This window comes from Emydura macquarii, unplaced genomic scaffold, assembly GCF_026122565.2.
Source record: "Emydura macquarii macquarii isolate MOO-44397 ecotype Brisbane River unplaced genomic scaffold, CSIRO-AGI_Emac_v2 contig_968, whole genome shotgun sequence".
Taxonomy (NCBI): domain Eukaryota; kingdom Metazoa; phylum Chordata; order Testudines; family Chelidae; genus Emydura; species Emydura macquarii.
The window spans coordinates 4,832,639-4,848,705 of NW_027131105.1; the positions used below are offsets into that span (position 1 = coordinate 4,832,639).

A 16,067-nucleotide genomic window follows, 5' to 3' on the forward strand; every position below is an offset into this window, starting at 1 on the left:
CTGCTGGGGCAGGATGGGCCTGCACTGAACATCAGGAGTCAGGAGTTTCCTTCAGCCTGAAGATGGGCTCAGAAGCTTCTCTCACCAGGAGAAGTTGGTCCAATAGAAGCTATTACCGCCCCCAGCTTGTCTCTAATCCTGGGACCAACACCACTACAGCTGTGCCACATCTCATCATGCAGGCAGCACACCAAGAGGAAGAGCTGAAGTGCTAGTGTCATGGCCTTGCTCAGCTCCTGCTCTTACAGCTGCTCTGCAGGGGGCTACCAGCCTGCAGTCAGACAGAAGCACCCAACCTACATCGGAAGGAACCGCAGGGAGGTGGCACCCGTGTGCCAGGAGCTTAGAATCAGCTCAGGTACTGCTCTGGCTAGAGGCACAGCAGCTGGTCTTGTCCTGTTGTAGTACAGCTCCCCACATACAGGCCCAAGGAGCAGATGGAGCAGTTAGGGCCATGGCTCCTCTCCCAGCTCTACCCCAGCATGACTCCACCCCTTTGGCCTGTAGGGTAGGTTGTATTAGGCGCCCATGCACAGAGACATGAAGGTTATTACATGGAGAAGGGGGGCACTGGCATAGCGCAGCCTCAGGCCACCTAAGAACCCTGGACAGGACGTTGAGATGCTCCGAAGGCTGAGCTAGGACAGAGCTACCACCCTCCAACTCAGCCACTCAACTAAGGCTGAGTGAGCCACAAGCAGTATCCCACACCCCCCTGCCTGAGTCTGTCCATGGGTTAGTACTAGGGCTGGGGGGGAGCGGGGTCAGGCCAAGGCAGGAGGGAGACAAGAGTGACTAATGGGGGATATGCCAGGAGTCCCCTCAGCATGAGACAGACACATGGCACCATGGTGAGATCCCTGCTCCAGCCCCATCACACAGCAGCCAGTTACTGGGTGCTGCTCCTGTGCAGCATCCTGCCATCGCAGTCACGGAAAGGCTGAGCCAGTGCAATTAGTGCTGTCTCAGGTGTTGGCTGGGACCGAGGCTGCTCCCTTGTGGCACGGATGGAGCACTAGCCTCAGCCTCTGGGATGCAGGACAGCCTGGGCACAAACCAGCAATTCTGCCTTGAAGGGGTAGGAGGGACCCCATGGGCCAGCTGGCTGGCAGACCCCTAACACTCCATGGGGTTTGCAAGCCTGAATGAGACTCCTTGTCTTCAGCATGATGGGCCCAGCCCAGCTCCATGCAGGGAGCTGTGACCCCCTTGCTCCCGGACTTCAGCCAGCCCAGCACAGCTATGGGTGAGCAGGGCCCAACTCCACCTGGTAACCCCACCCCACCCTGGGCAAACCTTGAGACCCACATGCTGAGGCCAATCAAGACACCACAGACTCCAGATGCTCTGTGCAGAGATGTTATTTGACAGTCACTACACGCAGAACCATACACTGACTGCATCTGTCAACACCAAGCTCTGCTGGGTTTGTCAGGGCTCAGCAGGGAGTGGAGAGCTCTCCCCAGGAGGCAGGTGTGATGGAAAAGCTGCATCTGCTCCTGGCTGGTCCGTGCGCTCCAACCTGCAGGTGGGAGAGAGACCAGTGAGATGAGTGCTAGCCGGAGCAGACAGGGATCCCCAGGGACCAGCTTCAAGAAGTTCCAGTCAGTCACCAGCACGGGACTGGGGCAGTAAGTGCCTCATCATATGCTCTACCTCGTGCCTGGGGGAAGGAAGGGTGGGCACGGGGTGGGGGTAAAGTCACATCCAGGGAATGTACCATGCTGGGGATGGGAGGCACCAGCACAGGAGAGTGACAGCTCATGCCTAGGGATGGGAGGGTCAGCATGCAGGGGGCAAGGTTCAAAGTCAGCAACAACTGCACCCCTGGCTGTGTTCAGGCAAGCTGTGCTTCCAGGTAGCCCTGCCCTATGAGACACAGGCAGAGCTGTAGCAGAGTAGCTTCCCATGGCACACCCCTCACCTGACCCATGCTGCCCTACTCCCATCAGGCGATTCCTTTGGGAACAGAGTCTCCTCCTCTCCCTCCACCAGCCCAGTGGGTTCAACCTTGGCAGGTTCTGGACCAGGATGGACAGTCAGACAAGACCTGCTTTCCTCATCAGGACACGGCACCTCCCCACCTCTGACCCACAGCCCACGGATGGGGCACCTTCCACCACCTCCCTCTGCCAGCCCCAAATGAGCCCCTTCCCCAGCTGGTGTTTCTCAGCCCACCTGCAGCTTCACTGGCTGAATGCCCATCTCCCGGCTGGAATTCCAAGGCTCCTGAAATAGAGAAAACAGCTCTTGGTGGCCTGCTCCTCGCCCAGCCCTCCATGTTTTCAAACCCACAGGCTGCCAGCTCCTGGCTTCAGAGGGAACCACTCAGTCATGGGGATCAGACTGGGGCGGTAGGGGTCTCATCACTGAGAAGCCAGAGAGTGGGACAGGACCCCCGCTAGGGGCAGAGCTTGCCAGTCGGCTTACACTGAGGAGCAGCTGTGCACTCTGCCAGCCTGCCTGCCTCCTTTACACCTACAGACACAGCACATCACTCACCATTTCAGGCAGCTTCAGACCCCAGACCTCCAGCTACCTGCTGGGACAGGACAACGTAGTCAGCAACTCCCCAGCACAGATGTCCCCAAACCCCAACTCCAAGCTCTGTGCAGTTCTCAGGCGTTCAAATATTTTCATGTTTATATTAAATCAAAGTGAGCTAGTTTGCATCCCCTCCCTCACAAAACAGCACTGTACCTACCACAAGGGGGGGCTACACAGGCCCCTCCCAGGCATTACCACAAAAGTGAAACCACCCACCCAGAGCTGGCTGCCCTGACACCACCATGCAGTTCTACTCCCTCCACACCCCTTGTCCCAGGTGTTTGGGCAGGAAACTGATCCCAGGCAGTGGCATTTGCAATTTGCCCCAGACAGGCAGAGTAGCACAGGGACAATTCTAGCAGCTGGTCTCTTGCACATGCTTCTATGCAAGGGCCATTTGCAGAGAGCCCTGGAGAGAGCTGAAGGGCCCTTACCCATGACTCAGCACAGGGGCCATCCACTCCAGCATCTTCAACCTGAAGAGGTGAGGAGAGGTTATTTGATCTGAATCCTTGAGGCCTTCATTTCTAACCCTACATCCCTGGACTAAGTTCCTTGATAAGGCAAAACCTGCAGCCTGTTCGTCACCAAGCCTCAGAATCCAAGTCTCAACAGCAATGTTCAGCCGAACGAGATTCCAGAAGGAGCTCATCACCTCAGTGAGAGCAGGCAGCTAGGACTGAGCCCCACACAGCAGCAGCTGATTGTCTGGGTCACAGGCTCCAGGACAGAGCTAGCATTAATACAGGAGTTCACCCTCTCTCCTCATTGTGGAAGTTTCAGGCCCAATAGGGCTTGGCTGTTGGTCCAGCCAGGGACCAGCTAGCTGCAGGAGCCCTTACCTGTGCAGCTGGACCAGGAGCTGGCCAAGATTCTCACTCAAGCACCTGAAAAGAACCAGAGCATCTAATTAGCGTTTGCTCCCTCTGCTCTGTAGTGGCTTCATCACCACAATGCTTAGATAAAGGTGCTCTGACTGCATCCCTTGCCTTGCTGTATTACAGAGCGCTGCTCCTGCCTGAGAGGGCTGTGTGCAGAGCAGCATTCTGGGGTCAGAAAGGGGTGGGTTAATCAGCCATTGCACCCAGGGAACAGTGTCAGAGCCAGCCCAGCGTCCCATCAGACTGTTCCTTTTGGAACATGTTCTCCTCCTCTCATGCTGCAGGTACCAGTGGGTTCACCTTTGCAGGTTCTGGTACCGGACAGACAGTAAGACAGGCACAAGTTTCCTCATCGGAACAGTGGGCAGAGGGGGAGCTAGGACTAGAGAATAAGAGTAGGTCACTCACCATTCCCAGATCCAGGCATCTCACCTGCATAGAGAAGAAGAGGAGAGGGTCAGTGAGCACAGGAACGGGGCACAGCTCATAGGTGCAGAGCCAGAGCAGTCTGATCAGGGCTTTGGTAACTCAAATGCCATGAGACAAGCGTCGTCCAGCTAACACTGTGTCATCCTTTCAAACTGTCAACATAATGGCCCAGCCCAGAGCTACAAGAAGGGAAGTGGCCAGGCCCTACCATGCTAGGGACACTGCACAGGAGACGCATTTACCTGAGACAGGCACTCACCCCAGGAAGTGTTGACCTAGAGGGAAAGAAGAGAGCCCCATGAGACAGATGCCTGTGAATAAAAAGCATTCCCAGCCCAAGGGCCAGCTGCCATCAGAACTCTAACATGCTAGTGACCAGCATTCTTCAAAACTTTTCAGAGAAACTAGTTAAGATCACATGGCAAGAGGGCTGTCGAGGGACTTGGGCACTGACATACCCCAAAGTGGAGTGCTCAGCACCCACAGAGCCTGCTCCCAGCAGTGCAGGCCTTCCAGCCCCACAGAGACCAATAACTCCCAATCCTACCTGTATAGGTTGTATGAGAGGCTGGACTCCATCTGGGGGTGGGGATAACCTGAAACAGGAGGGACAGGTTAACTCTATTCCTAGACCAAAAGCCTCTCCACTCTCCTCCCTGGAGATGATCTCCATGTTCTCAGAATTAAGCTAGCATCACAGACACTCAGCCATATGCTTGTCTGTTCACATTCATCACTGAACAGCAGGGGGCAGGAACATGACTGCACCCATGGGAAAACCCACACCTTGCAGCCTGCACTGACCAACCACTGCAGCTGCCCTCAGGCTGGGTAGAGGACCGAGCTGCCAGGCACACAAGAATGGTCAGAACCAGTGTGGAACCACAAATCTCCATCCCCATAGAAACCAAATGCTGCCCTAGCATGCACAGCTATTTATTGGGAGACAGCACTGCTGCAGCGAGAAGGAGCAGGTAAAACATCTCGGATCAGTCCAATACATAGATCCCAGGCCAGCACTGACCACCCTCCTCCATCTTGCCCAGCCATCGTTCCGAGCAGCCACACCTTCTGCTGGTCTAAGAGGGATGCATACATGGAGAGGCAAGGCTCTCCATGCAGGAGATGACCTAACAAACAGCAAGTCAGTGGATGAACCTCAACTTAAGCCCCACAAGTTAGCAGTGCACGAGTTGTGTCCCTGCTCCCATCCCAAATAGGGAAGAAAGCTGAACCCTAGCCCTGGAGTAATGCAGTTGGTTTTCCCTGAGTAGACCACCCCATGTTGTATGTATGGTTCCCATCAGAGATGGAAAAAGCTCAGCTACTCACATGTGAAGATGTTGCAGATGCACGACTGGTGAGACCCATGCCTGAGAAAAGAGACATGTATGAACCTTAATATGCAGAGCCAATGACTCTGCTCCTGTAAGAGCAACAACATTCCTACAGCCTCGCCCACCATGTTAAAGGCAACATAAGCATATGCTCCCTTCTGTTGCTGCCCCAAAGGGGCCTGTCCCACACCCAGGCAGGGCTGCAGGGACATGCACGAGATCCACACCTAGCCCAGCTGAGGTCAGTGCCACTCAGAATCTGGTAAAGATTTTCTTCACTGAATCCTCAGAAAGAGAGAGTTCAGCATTTATCATCTCTGCAGCACTTCATGCTCCTGACACACACCTCCCCCACCATCTCCTGACCAGGGACCCAATTAACAGCCATGACATACTCCAGTAATGCTGACATCTCACCCCCAGTAGCATGCCCCACTGCCGCTTGCCCAGCTCCCCATACTAGGGAACTTCAGTCATTTACAGAGCACAGACAGTAGGGTGCCATGGCCTTATAAATGTACCCATGGACCCTTCGGCCACCCGAGGTGCCCCACATACCAGGAACACAGAAGAACTGCAGCCCATGGCAGCTGGCTGAGCCTGGGAAGGAGGAAGAACGGGAGAGAAGCGTCTCCAGCCCACACAAGGCATTTGTAACTCACCTGAGCGAGCACTCGGGCCTTCACAACCTGCGCACAGAGAGCAGCATTAGGGACAGGGGATGGGCACCCGTCTCCATGGCAAGGGGGCAGGGCCCTGAAGAGCACCCAGCAACACGGGCCCATTCTCCCACGGCCCAGGGCACTGCCAGGGCCCCTCCGACCCCTGACCCGGGGCAGGGCTGTTCTCCTCAGACAGATCTAGGTCCTCACAGGGGGTCAGCACAGGTCTGTGACAGTCTCCTCACAGAGAGAACAGCCCCACCCCCTCCGGCGCCAGGAGCCGCGCTGGGACAGAGCCAGGCGCAGGGCCCTTCTAGCCACGTGCCCCATCGCCTCACAGCGCCCCGCCCCACCCCGCAGGGGCTTCCGCGCGTGTCCGGACAGCAGAGCGGCCCCCCGTGTCCCTGGCCGCAATGGGTCGCCTCTGCCCCCCCCCCCGAGTTTTCCCATCGCTGCCCCGCAGCAGCACGCCCACTACAGGGGCCCCCAGGCCCCGCACCAGGGCCGGCCCCGCTCACTCACCCCGCCGCGCGCCAGAGTAAACGGCCGAGATCTGCCCCCGCCGAGGCTTAAGTACGCAGGAGGAGCCACGGGGCATGCTGGGAAACTCCCCTTTCAGGGGAGAGGGGGAAAGCCGAACGCGCATGCGGATCGAGGCGGATGGGGCGGGGAAAGGCGGCTAAGCGCTTACGCCCGCAGAAGGGGCGGGTAACTTGATGTCCACTCATGCGCAGTAGCGTAAGGGCTATGCACGCATGTGTAACGGCCTTTGGGGGAAATAAGCCGGAGTGCACATGCGCAGGGAAGTATTGGGAATGCGCGGGAACCTGAGTGCGCATGCGCTCTGGGGGCGGAGACGGCTACTTGTGTAGATACGTAGGCTGGCGTGCAGGCTACCACAAAAGCGAAGACGACGCAGAAAAACGTGGTTTTTCGGCAGCCCCGGGGTCTCTCGTCGCCTCATGCCTCCCTGTTTTGTGTGTGTTTTTGGACTCCCAGCCGGAAACGGAAGTTCAAAGCCACCATTTTTGTCAGGAACAGGAGTGATATTCCGGAAGAGATGCATCCGCCATTTTGGCTGAGGGCAACTGCGACCGGAAATTGATTGTCTGTCATGTTTGTTCAGGGTGTGGGTTGGGCTTTTATGTATGGCTCTTTTGGGATGTGCCCTGGCGCTTGTTTCTGTGACGCAGCCTGGCGAGGCGAGCAGTTGGCGGGAACTGCCTGGGGTGTGCTCCTCCGTCCTTTGTTCCCAGTGACCGCGTGAGGTGGGGGAGGGGAAGGAACCGCTCTGCAGCGCGCCTGCTCCCCCTTCCTGGCACTTCTTGTCAGTTTCTTGTCAAGAGTGATCTTTTTCTCTTGAAGCTTGCCCGCTTGCTTATTTCCATTGCTTCTCTTTTATATTCTTAAATCCAATGTTTTTCAAAGCACTTTGGTAATTTACATGAGTAAACACAGGAATTTCAGAGAACAATACAAGAGGGAGAGACCCAAGTGCTTTACTTAGTGAAAAGGGTGCTAGCCACCTAGATGTGTTGTTTAGTTTCAGTGTTCCACCCTTCAAACAAAGGGGTATTGGGGTTGTTGTGATTAAATTGAGCGATACCTGGGGTGGCATCCAGCCATTAGCTTTGATGATAAGGTATTTTGAGATGTCTGGAGCCATGGAGGTCTAGCACGCCTGGCATTTAACACATTTCTGTTTACTGCATAGATGAGTTACTCCCAGAGGATAAGTTCATTAGGGAAAATGGTCCAGACAAGAGAGGCAATTAATAAACAGTTATCTTCATGAAATACCGGACATACTTTGAGAATAGAAAGACCGCATGGGTGTGTTGCAATGAGAAACAATCACCCCTTTTCAAAAGGGACTCCAGCCACCATTTCACATACTCTGCAATATGCAACTTATTAATTTGGTAGCTTAATTTTATAAGTAGGCCCAGCTTAGCTGAAATTTCATGGTCTACAATGTGCTTTTGGCTAATTTTTTGTTAAAATACATTTTCCCGTTTCAATGAAAAAGCAGAGCAGTGGAGGGCTTTCTTATAGTATTAAGCAGTAAATCACCATACACAACAATCCTTAAGGTTACTATACCCTCTCTTGACTGGGGGACCTTGCGATGATCAAGGAATGTCTTAGAGTGTTTTTTTAATGTTAAACATGTTTCTCTCATGCTTCAAGTTTTGGTTTGTTTTTTAAATAAAAATGGATGTAGCAAAGCCATACTAAACACCCTACAAATACCCATAGCTTTTAAAGTTTGATTGTTCTTACGGCATATGCTTATTTTATAAAAGTTTGGTGGAGGTCTGTGACCCCTTGACACATTTCAGTTTTGGGTTAGACCCTTGTTTCTTTTTAAAAATATATTATTTTAAATTTTTAATTACTTTTAAACTTTTTAAATTACTTTTAAACTTTTAATGACCTTGCAGGTGGTCGGGGCCTGATGGGACAAGGGTTGGAGTCAACCAGATAGGTGGGCGGGGCCTGAGGTGTCAAGGGGCGGGTCTCAACATTTGATTGACGCTTCATAGCCCCTTAGACTACTTCCCTATAGTATAATTCCTTCCTGACCCTAAAAATGGTGTTCAGTTGGACCCCGAGCATGTGAGAAAAAGCATCTGTGAGAGAGAGAGAGAGAGAGAGAGAGAGAGCACCTCTGAGCATCTGAGATAGAGAATTTGTGTAGCCATCCAGGTCAGTATACCATCTCCAGCCATGCCCGATCTCTGACATTTAGGAGCAGGAGAAAAACAAATCCCAGAATACACGGGAGGAGAGGTATGTCTTTTGGACATACGACACAGGACCGAAAAAGTCAGGAATCAGCTCAGGGGAGGGTAAAGATGCAGCGGTGAGACAGGAAAGAGCAAGGAAGTGGACTGGCACTGAGCATAACCGTAAGTGTCTGACGTATGCCTGCTGGTATGCGTGAGACAGTGAAGGGAGAGCAGAGAAGAGCACAGGGGCCGTGGCATTGCGCTTGCATACTTTTTCCGCTACCGGTTTTGCTGCAAGAGTTAACAGTGACAGTTTGCGTCACAGGCAAGTGGGTGGTTTAATGCAAATCGGGAGCGGATGGCGGCTGCCAGAGAAAGCAGCGAGATGAAGCAAACTAAGAGGCTGGAAGAATTCTCTGTCTTTGAGCAGAAGGATGTGTTGGGAGTTCTTGCTTGGAATTCTTAGGTTGGAATGGTTTAGGGGCAGTGCTCAGCGCTTAGTTTCAGAGCGATCAAAGGCTCGTTAATAGTGTTTGGTGCGTGTCTGAGCTTCTCTCATGGTGTTATTAAAAGCTGTGGGAAAGGGAGGGCTCGATAGCGTTGGCACAAGGGGGTATCGCTTCTCGGCCTTTTGGCTAAGATCAAGTGTAGTATCTGTTCTTATCAGTTTAATATCTGATACGTCCTCTATCTGAGGACTATATATTAAATGGATTTTTGGAACAGGGAGATGGAATAGGAGCTTGCTCCATCCACTCCACGCATCGACCTGGTATTGCAGTACTTCCAGGAACGGTGCACCTCCCCTTGGGGAGACTATTGTGGTGAAAAAAATAGATGAGCTTGTCTAGAAAGTGTGAATTTCTACTCTTTTGTTCTCTCTTTACAGCTCTTTCATTGTGATTTTATTCAAATGAGTGTGTGCATTGTGTTAAAAGGTAAGCTTGTTACTGGACAATTGGTTAAAAAGGTGAGATTTCACTTTGTGCTGATTGCTTTCAACAGGGTGAGTAATGAGGGTGGGGTGGGTGTGAGGCTGTTGGGTGGAGGGTGCGGGCAGAACACTGCTTTGATCAGAGGCTTTTGCTTGTTGAACTTGATTAGCTGATGATATTATTGTTGCTGCCACCCTGCCTACACTTATAACAGTCCTATAACAGTCACTGGAGAATTGTTTAAAAAGGTGAGACTTCTCTTTGTGCTGTGATTGCTTTCAACAGGGTGAGTAATGGGGTTTAGAGAACTCGTGGGTGGGTGTGAGGGCAGAATACTACTTTGATCAGATGCTGTTGCTTGTTGAACTTGATTAGCTGATTATGTTATTGTTCCCGCCACCCTGCCTTCACTTAGAACAGTCCAACGCCACTGATCCCCTCCCTCCCACTCCACCCTGCCCGAGTAGCTGCAAAGATACTAACTTTTTTGGAATTTCCCACTGAGGGATTCTGGATTGGCAATTGTGGGGTGATCATGGGACCCAGCTCATTCCATCACTGGAGGGGAGCCTTTATAGGCTCGTTTTGAAAATTTTCTCCCTTTCGGTTTCAGGATTGATGGGACTGAGGGTGGGGTACTGACTTTTGGTTTGGCCGGGGGGTGCCCCCAAGGCCCCAGCCCCGCTCCACCTCCTGAGGACCCGCCCCCTACTCCACACTAATGCTGCGCCATGTCATGTAGCTACCATCCCCATTTAATGGGCAGAGAAGCTGAGGCACAGATAGTAGAAGGTACCTGAATTCCCCCCCAGAAGGCTATACCCTGCATCCATGGTGAGAGCTGGGAATAAAGCCCAGAAGTTCTGAACCCCAGCCACCTAGCCTACTGTATGCCTTGGCCCCTCCCTCCTCCTCCTCCTCCTCTCAACCAAGCTGGGGTCCGCCTTACCTGAAAGAGCTTCTGATGTTTGGAGACTCGGGTGAAGGAATGGAGGGATCCCAAGCGGGAGGTGTGTGACACAGCTGGGAGGAGGATGGAATGAGATGTGAGGGGACAAAAGTGATTTCACTGTATTCTGTAGGTCCGTCATCAGTCACCCCCCAGGCCACAGTCACGTCTGGTGACATTTGCATTACGTTCCCAGGCCAACGCTGCTTCCAAATCCAAGGTGTGTTCAGGGTGTGAACTGCCCATCGACCCCAGAGATGACACAGAGGGCTTGGTCATGTTGTCATGGCCCTGATGCTAGTGGAGTCACTCCTGATTCACACCCGGAGTCTCTTCTTCTCGCCTCGTGCCTCGCTGTTTTGTGTGTGTGTTTTTGGACTCCCAGCCGGAAACGGAAGTTCAAAGCCGCCATTTTTGTCAGGAACCGGAAGTGATATTCCGGAAGAGATGCATCCGCCATTTTGGCTGAGGGCAACTGCGACCGGAAATGGACTGTCTGTCATGTTTGTTCAGGGTGTGGGTTCGGCTTTTATGTTTGGCACTTTTGGGACGTGCCTTCGGGCTTGTCTCTGTGACGCAGCCTGGCGAGGCGAGCAGTTGGCGGGAACTGCCCTTGGTGTCATCGTCGGTCCTTTGTTCGCAGTGACCGCGTGAGGTGGGGGAGGGGAAGGAACCGCTCTGCAGCGCGCCCGCTCCCCCCTTCCCGGGACCCTCCTCCCCCGCTCCCCATGGCCCCACCGCCTTGGTCCTCCGCCCCCACCCGCCGCAAACGCTCGCTCCAGCCCCTGGGAGGCTCTGTAGGTTCCTCCCCAGCGCAGCCCCCCTCCCCCCATTCCCTGGGGAGCCCCAGACGGGAGGGAATGTAATGCAAATGTCACCAGACGTGACTGTGGCCTGGGGGGTGACTGATGACGGACCTACAGAATACAGTGAAATCACTTTTGTCCCCTCACATCTCATTCCATCCTCCTCCCAGCTGTGTCACACACCTCCCGCTTGGGATCCCTCCATTCCTTCACCCGAGTCTCCAAACATCAGAAGCTCTTTCAGGTAAGGCGGACCCCAGCTTGGTTGAGAGGAGGAGGAGGAGGGAGGGGCCAAGGCATACAGTAGGCTAGGTGGCTGGGGTTCAGAACTTCTGGGCTTTATTCCCAGCTCTCACCACGGATGCAGGGTATAGCCTTCTGGGGAGGGAATTCAGGTACCTTCTACCATCTGTGCCTCAGCTTCTCTGCCCATTAAATGGGGATGGTAGCTACATGACATGGCGCAGCATTAGTGTGGAGTAGGGGGCGGGTCCTCAGGAGGTGGAGCGGGGCTGGGGCCTTGGGGGCACCCCCCGGCCAAACCAAAAGTCAGTACCCCACCCTCAGTCCCATCAATCCTGAAACCGAAAGGGAGAAAATTTTCAAAACGAGCCTATAAAGGCTCCCCTCCAGTGATGGAATGAGCTGGGTCCCATGATCACCCCACAATTGCCAATCCAGAATCCCTCAGTGGGAAATTCCAAAAAAGTTAGTATCTTTGCAGCTACTCGGGCAGGGTGGAGTGGGAGGGAGGGGATCAGTGGCGTTGGACTGTTCTAAGTGAAGGCAGGGTGGCGGGAACAATAACATAATCAGCTAATCAAGTTCAACAAGCAACAGCATCTGATCAAAGTAGTATTCTGCCCTCACACCCACCCACGAGTTCTCTAAACCCCATTACTCACCCTGTTGAAAGCAATCACAGCACAAAGAGAAGTCTCACCTTTTTAAACAATTCTCCAGTGACTGTTATAGGACTGTTATAAGTGTAGGCAGGGTGGCAGCAACAATAATATCATCAGCTAATCAAGTTCAACAAGCAAAAGCCTCTGATCAAAGCAGTGTTCTGCCCGCACCCTCCACCCAACAGCCTCACACCCACCCTACCCTACCCTCATTACTCACCCTGTTGAAAGCAATCAGCACAAAGTGAAATCTCACCTTTTTAACCAATTGTCCAGTAACAAGCTTACTTTTTAACACAATGCACACACTCATTTGAATAAAATCACAATGAAAGAGCTGTAAAGAGAGAACAAAAGAGTAGAAATTCACACTTTCTAGACAAGCTCATCTATTTTTTTCACCACAATAGTCTCCCCAAGGGGAGGTGCACCGTTCCTGGAGGTACTGCAATACCAGGTCGATGCGTGGAGTGGATGGAGCAAGCTCCTATTCCATCTCCCTGTTCCAAAAATCCATTTAATATATAGTCCTCAGATAGAGGACGTATCAGATATTAAACTGATAAGAACAGATACTACACTTGATCTTAGCCAAAAGGCCGAGAAGCGATACCCCCTTGTGCCAACGCTATCGAGCCCTCCCTTTCCCACAGCTTTTAATAACACCATGAGAGAAGCTCAGACACGCACCAAACACTATTAACGAGCCTTTGATCGCTCTGAAACTAAGCGCTGAGCACTGCCCCTAAACCATTCCAACCTAAGAATTCCAAGCAAGAACTCCCAACACATCCTTCTGCTCAAAGACAGAGAATTCTTCCAGCCTCTTAGTTTGCTTCATCTCGCTGCTTTCTCTGGCAGCCGCCATCCGCTCCCGATTTGCATTAAACCACCCACTTGCCTGTGACGCAAACTGTCACTGTTAACTCTTGCAGCAAAACCGGTAGCGGAAAAAAATATGCAAGCGCAATGCCACGGCCCCTGTGCTCTTCTCTGCTCTCCCTTCACTGTCTCACGCATACCAGCAGGCATACCTCAGACACTTACGGTTATGCTCAGTGCCAGTCCACTTCCTTGCTCTTTCCTGTCTCACCGCTGCATCTTTACCCTCCCCTGAGCTGATTCCTGACTTTTTCGGTCCTGTGTCGTATGTCCAAAAGACATACCTCTCCTCCCGTGTATTCTGGGATTTGCTTTTTCTCCTGCTCCTAAATGTCAGAGATCGGGCATGGCTGGAGATGGTATACTGACCTGGATGGCTACACAAATTCTCTCTCTCAGATGCTCAGAGGTGCTCTCTCTCTCTCTCTCTCTCACAGATGCTTTTTCTCACATGCTGGAGGTCCAACTGAACACCATTTTTAGGGTCAGGAAGGAATTATACTATAGGGAAGTAGTCTAAGGGGCTATGAAGCGTCAATCAAACGTTGAGATCCGCCCCTTGACACCTCAGGCCCCGCCCACCTATCTGGTTGACTCCAACCCTTGTCCCATCAGGCCCCGACCACCTGCAAGGTCATTAAAAGTTTAAAAGTAATTTAAAAAGTTTAAAAGTAATTACAAATTTAAAATAATATATTTTTAAAAAGAATCAAGGGTCTAACCCAAAACTGAAATGTGTCAAGGGGTCACAGACCTCCACCAAACTTTTATAAAATAAGCATATGCCGTAAGAACAATCAAACTTTAAAAGCTATGGGTATTTGTAGGGTGTTTAGTATGGCTTTGCTACATCCATTTTTATTTAAAAAACAAACCAAAACTTGAAGCATGAGAGAAACATGTTTAACATTAAAAAAACACTCTAAGACATTCCTTGATAATCGCAAGGTCCCCCAGTCAAGAGAGGGTATAGTAACCTTAAGGATTGTTGTGTATGGTGATTTACTGCTTAATACTATAAGAAAGCCCTCCAGTGCTCTGCTTTTTCATTGAAACGGGAAAATGTATTTTAACAAAAAATTAGCCAAAAGCACATTGTAGACCATGAAATTTCAGCTAGGCTGGGCCTACTTATAAAATTAAGCTACCAAATTAATAAGTTGCATATTGCAGAGTATGTGAAATGGTGGCTGGAGTCCCTTTTGAAAAGGGGTGATTGTTTCTCATTGCAACACACCCATGCGGTCTTTCTATTCTCAAAGTATGTCCGGTATTTCATGAAGATAACTGTTTATTAATTGCCTCTCTTGTCTGGACCATTTTCCCTAATGAACTTATCCTCTGGGAGTAACTCATCTATGCAGTAAACAGAAATGTGTTAAATGCCAGGCGTGCTAGACCTCCATGGCTCCAGACATCTCAAAATACCTTATCATCAAAGCTAATGGCTGGATGCCACCCCAGGTATCGCTCAATTTAATCACAACAACCCCAATACCCCTTTGTTTGAAGGCTGGAACACTGAAACTAAACAACACATCTAGGTGGCTAGCACCCTTTTCACTAAGTAAAGCACTTGGGTCTCTCCCTCTTGTATTGTTCTCTGAAATTCCTGTGTTTACTCATGTAAATTACCAAAGTGCTTTGAAAAACATTGGATTTAAGAATATAAAAGAGAAGCAATGGAAATAAGCAAGCGGGCAAGCTTCAAGAGAAAAAGAATCACTCTTGACAAGAAACTGACAAGAAGTGCCATCTTGCCCAGCTCTCTTCTGAGACCATGTATCCAGGCTCTTGGGGGAAGCTGCTAAGAAACCATCGCCGCCTCTTGCCTGCATTGGTGAGGATAATTGCTTTTGCAGCTAAAATATACTGGACTTTTGGTTTGGGGACTCATTTTATATGTTTATAAGTATAGTAATTAAAGGCTTTCTGTCATTATCGAACGAGAGTCGTGTCAATTCCTGAGCACACTAATAGCAGATCCCAGTCTGTGAGTTAACACACATCAGTGGTGCAGACAATTTAGTCAATTTAAGATAATCGATGGGACACAGTATTACCAGCAGGGTACAAAATATATTGGAAGGACAGAATAGGCCGTACTGGTAGGGGAGTGGTGCTTTGTGTGAAAGCAAGCCTTCAAAATGAACAAAAGAAAGTATTACTTCACACACCCCACAGACAGTCTCAACCCGGGTCATTCTTTGCCAGAGGATGTTGTGAAGGCCAAGACTATAAGGGGGTTGAAAAAAGAACTAGATAAATTAATGGAGGATCGGTGCATCAATGACCCAGTATTGGCTGTTCTTACGACAACAACTGCAAAGTGGCCCGTTGCTATCTGGAGCGCCTGATCTTGGCTCCTTTCAAAGAGCTCCCAAACAGTGGGTGGGCTTGGCAGCTGGGGTTAAAACAAGGTCGGTGGCTAATAGTGATACTTATTTCTAAGCAGTTTTTCCATTGTTATCAATGTAAATGTTTGGGTAAGGTGCGGATCGGGAGGGGAGAATCCAACAGAGGGTGAGATACAAAGAGCTTTATGGCCCTTCATGTTCTCCTGGCAGTGCTGCGCGGAATGGCTGCGTGCGCGCTGTAAATACTGCACTGCCGCCAGCGGCGCGCAGCATGATCTGAGAGTGACTCGCGCAGCGCTGCACCAGGCCGAGATTTCCCAATTCCCTCCAGTGTGCCGATGGAATGTTTGTAGGGCGGGTTGGGGCGAATCGGATTTGCCGATGAGAATTGTCCCCCCCCACATGGCTTGGTGACCCTGCACGGAGGCTGGGGGTAGGGGACGCCACGGGAAGGGAAGGAGGAGTGGGAGAGCCCTGTGTGTGCCCCCAGCACTGGCCTTGGGCCTCACAGGGGCGATGGAGCAGGACAGGGCAGTTTTGAACTAGTCTTTTGGTTCCAGCCCACCGACGCACTGCTGCAGCACCCAGTCCGGAGCTGCAATGGAACAAACCGCTATCACACGCTGCTTCTCCCTGCAGAAGAGA

General features: G+C 51.5%; 9 non-coding genes across 9 annotated transcripts; 1 reads left to right on the forward strand and 8 right to left on the reverse strand.

The window, feature by feature from the left end:
• Positions 1-1,943: 1,943 nt before the first annotated feature.
• LOC137150547 (small nucleolar RNA SNORD22) lies at positions 1,944-2,068 on the reverse strand. The gene has a single exon (XR_010919019.1). It is a non-coding gene; the product is annotated as a small nucleolar RNA SNORD22 (small nucleolar RNA).
• Positions 2,069-2,310: 242 nt separating this feature from the next.
• On the reverse strand, positions 2,311-2,376 carry LOC137150543 (small nucleolar RNA SNORD31). Its single transcript, XR_010919015.1, has one exon. It is a non-coding gene; the product is annotated as a small nucleolar RNA SNORD31 (small nucleolar RNA).
• A 760-nt stretch (positions 2,377-3,136) lies between these two features.
• Positions 3,137-3,206, reverse strand: LOC137150540 (small nucleolar RNA SNORD30). Its single transcript, XR_010919012.1, has one exon. It is a non-coding gene; the product is annotated as a small nucleolar RNA SNORD30 (small nucleolar RNA).
• Positions 3,207-3,660: 454 nt separating this feature from the next.
• On the reverse strand, positions 3,661-3,786 carry LOC137150545 (small nucleolar RNA SNORD22). Its single transcript, XR_010919017.1, has one exon. It is a non-coding gene; the product is annotated as a small nucleolar RNA SNORD22 (small nucleolar RNA).
• A 418-nt stretch (positions 3,787-4,204) lies between these two features.
• Positions 4,205-4,280, reverse strand: LOC137150533 (small nucleolar RNA SNORD28). Its single transcript, XR_010919005.1, has one exon. It is a non-coding gene; the product is annotated as a small nucleolar RNA SNORD28 (small nucleolar RNA).
• A 250-nt stretch (positions 4,281-4,530) lies between these two features.
• LOC137150536 (small nucleolar RNA SNORD27) lies at positions 4,531-4,599 on the reverse strand. Its single transcript, XR_010919008.1, has one exon. It is a non-coding gene; the product is annotated as a small nucleolar RNA SNORD27 (small nucleolar RNA).
• Positions 4,600-5,441: 842 nt separating this feature from the next.
• Positions 5,442-5,517, reverse strand: LOC137150537 (small nucleolar RNA SNORD26). The gene has a single exon (XR_010919009.1). It is a non-coding gene; the product is annotated as a small nucleolar RNA SNORD26 (small nucleolar RNA).
• Positions 5,518-9,203: 3,686 nt separating this feature from the next.
• LOC137150551 (U2 spliceosomal RNA) lies at positions 9,204-9,394 on the forward strand. The gene has a single exon (XR_010919023.1). It is a non-coding gene; the product is annotated as a U2 spliceosomal RNA (small nuclear RNA).
• A 3,209-nt stretch (positions 9,395-12,603) lies between these two features.
• LOC137150529 (U2 spliceosomal RNA) lies at positions 12,604-12,794 on the reverse strand. The gene has a single exon (XR_010919003.1). It is a non-coding gene; the product is annotated as a U2 spliceosomal RNA (small nuclear RNA).
• Positions 12,795-16,067: the final 3,273 nt, after the last annotated feature.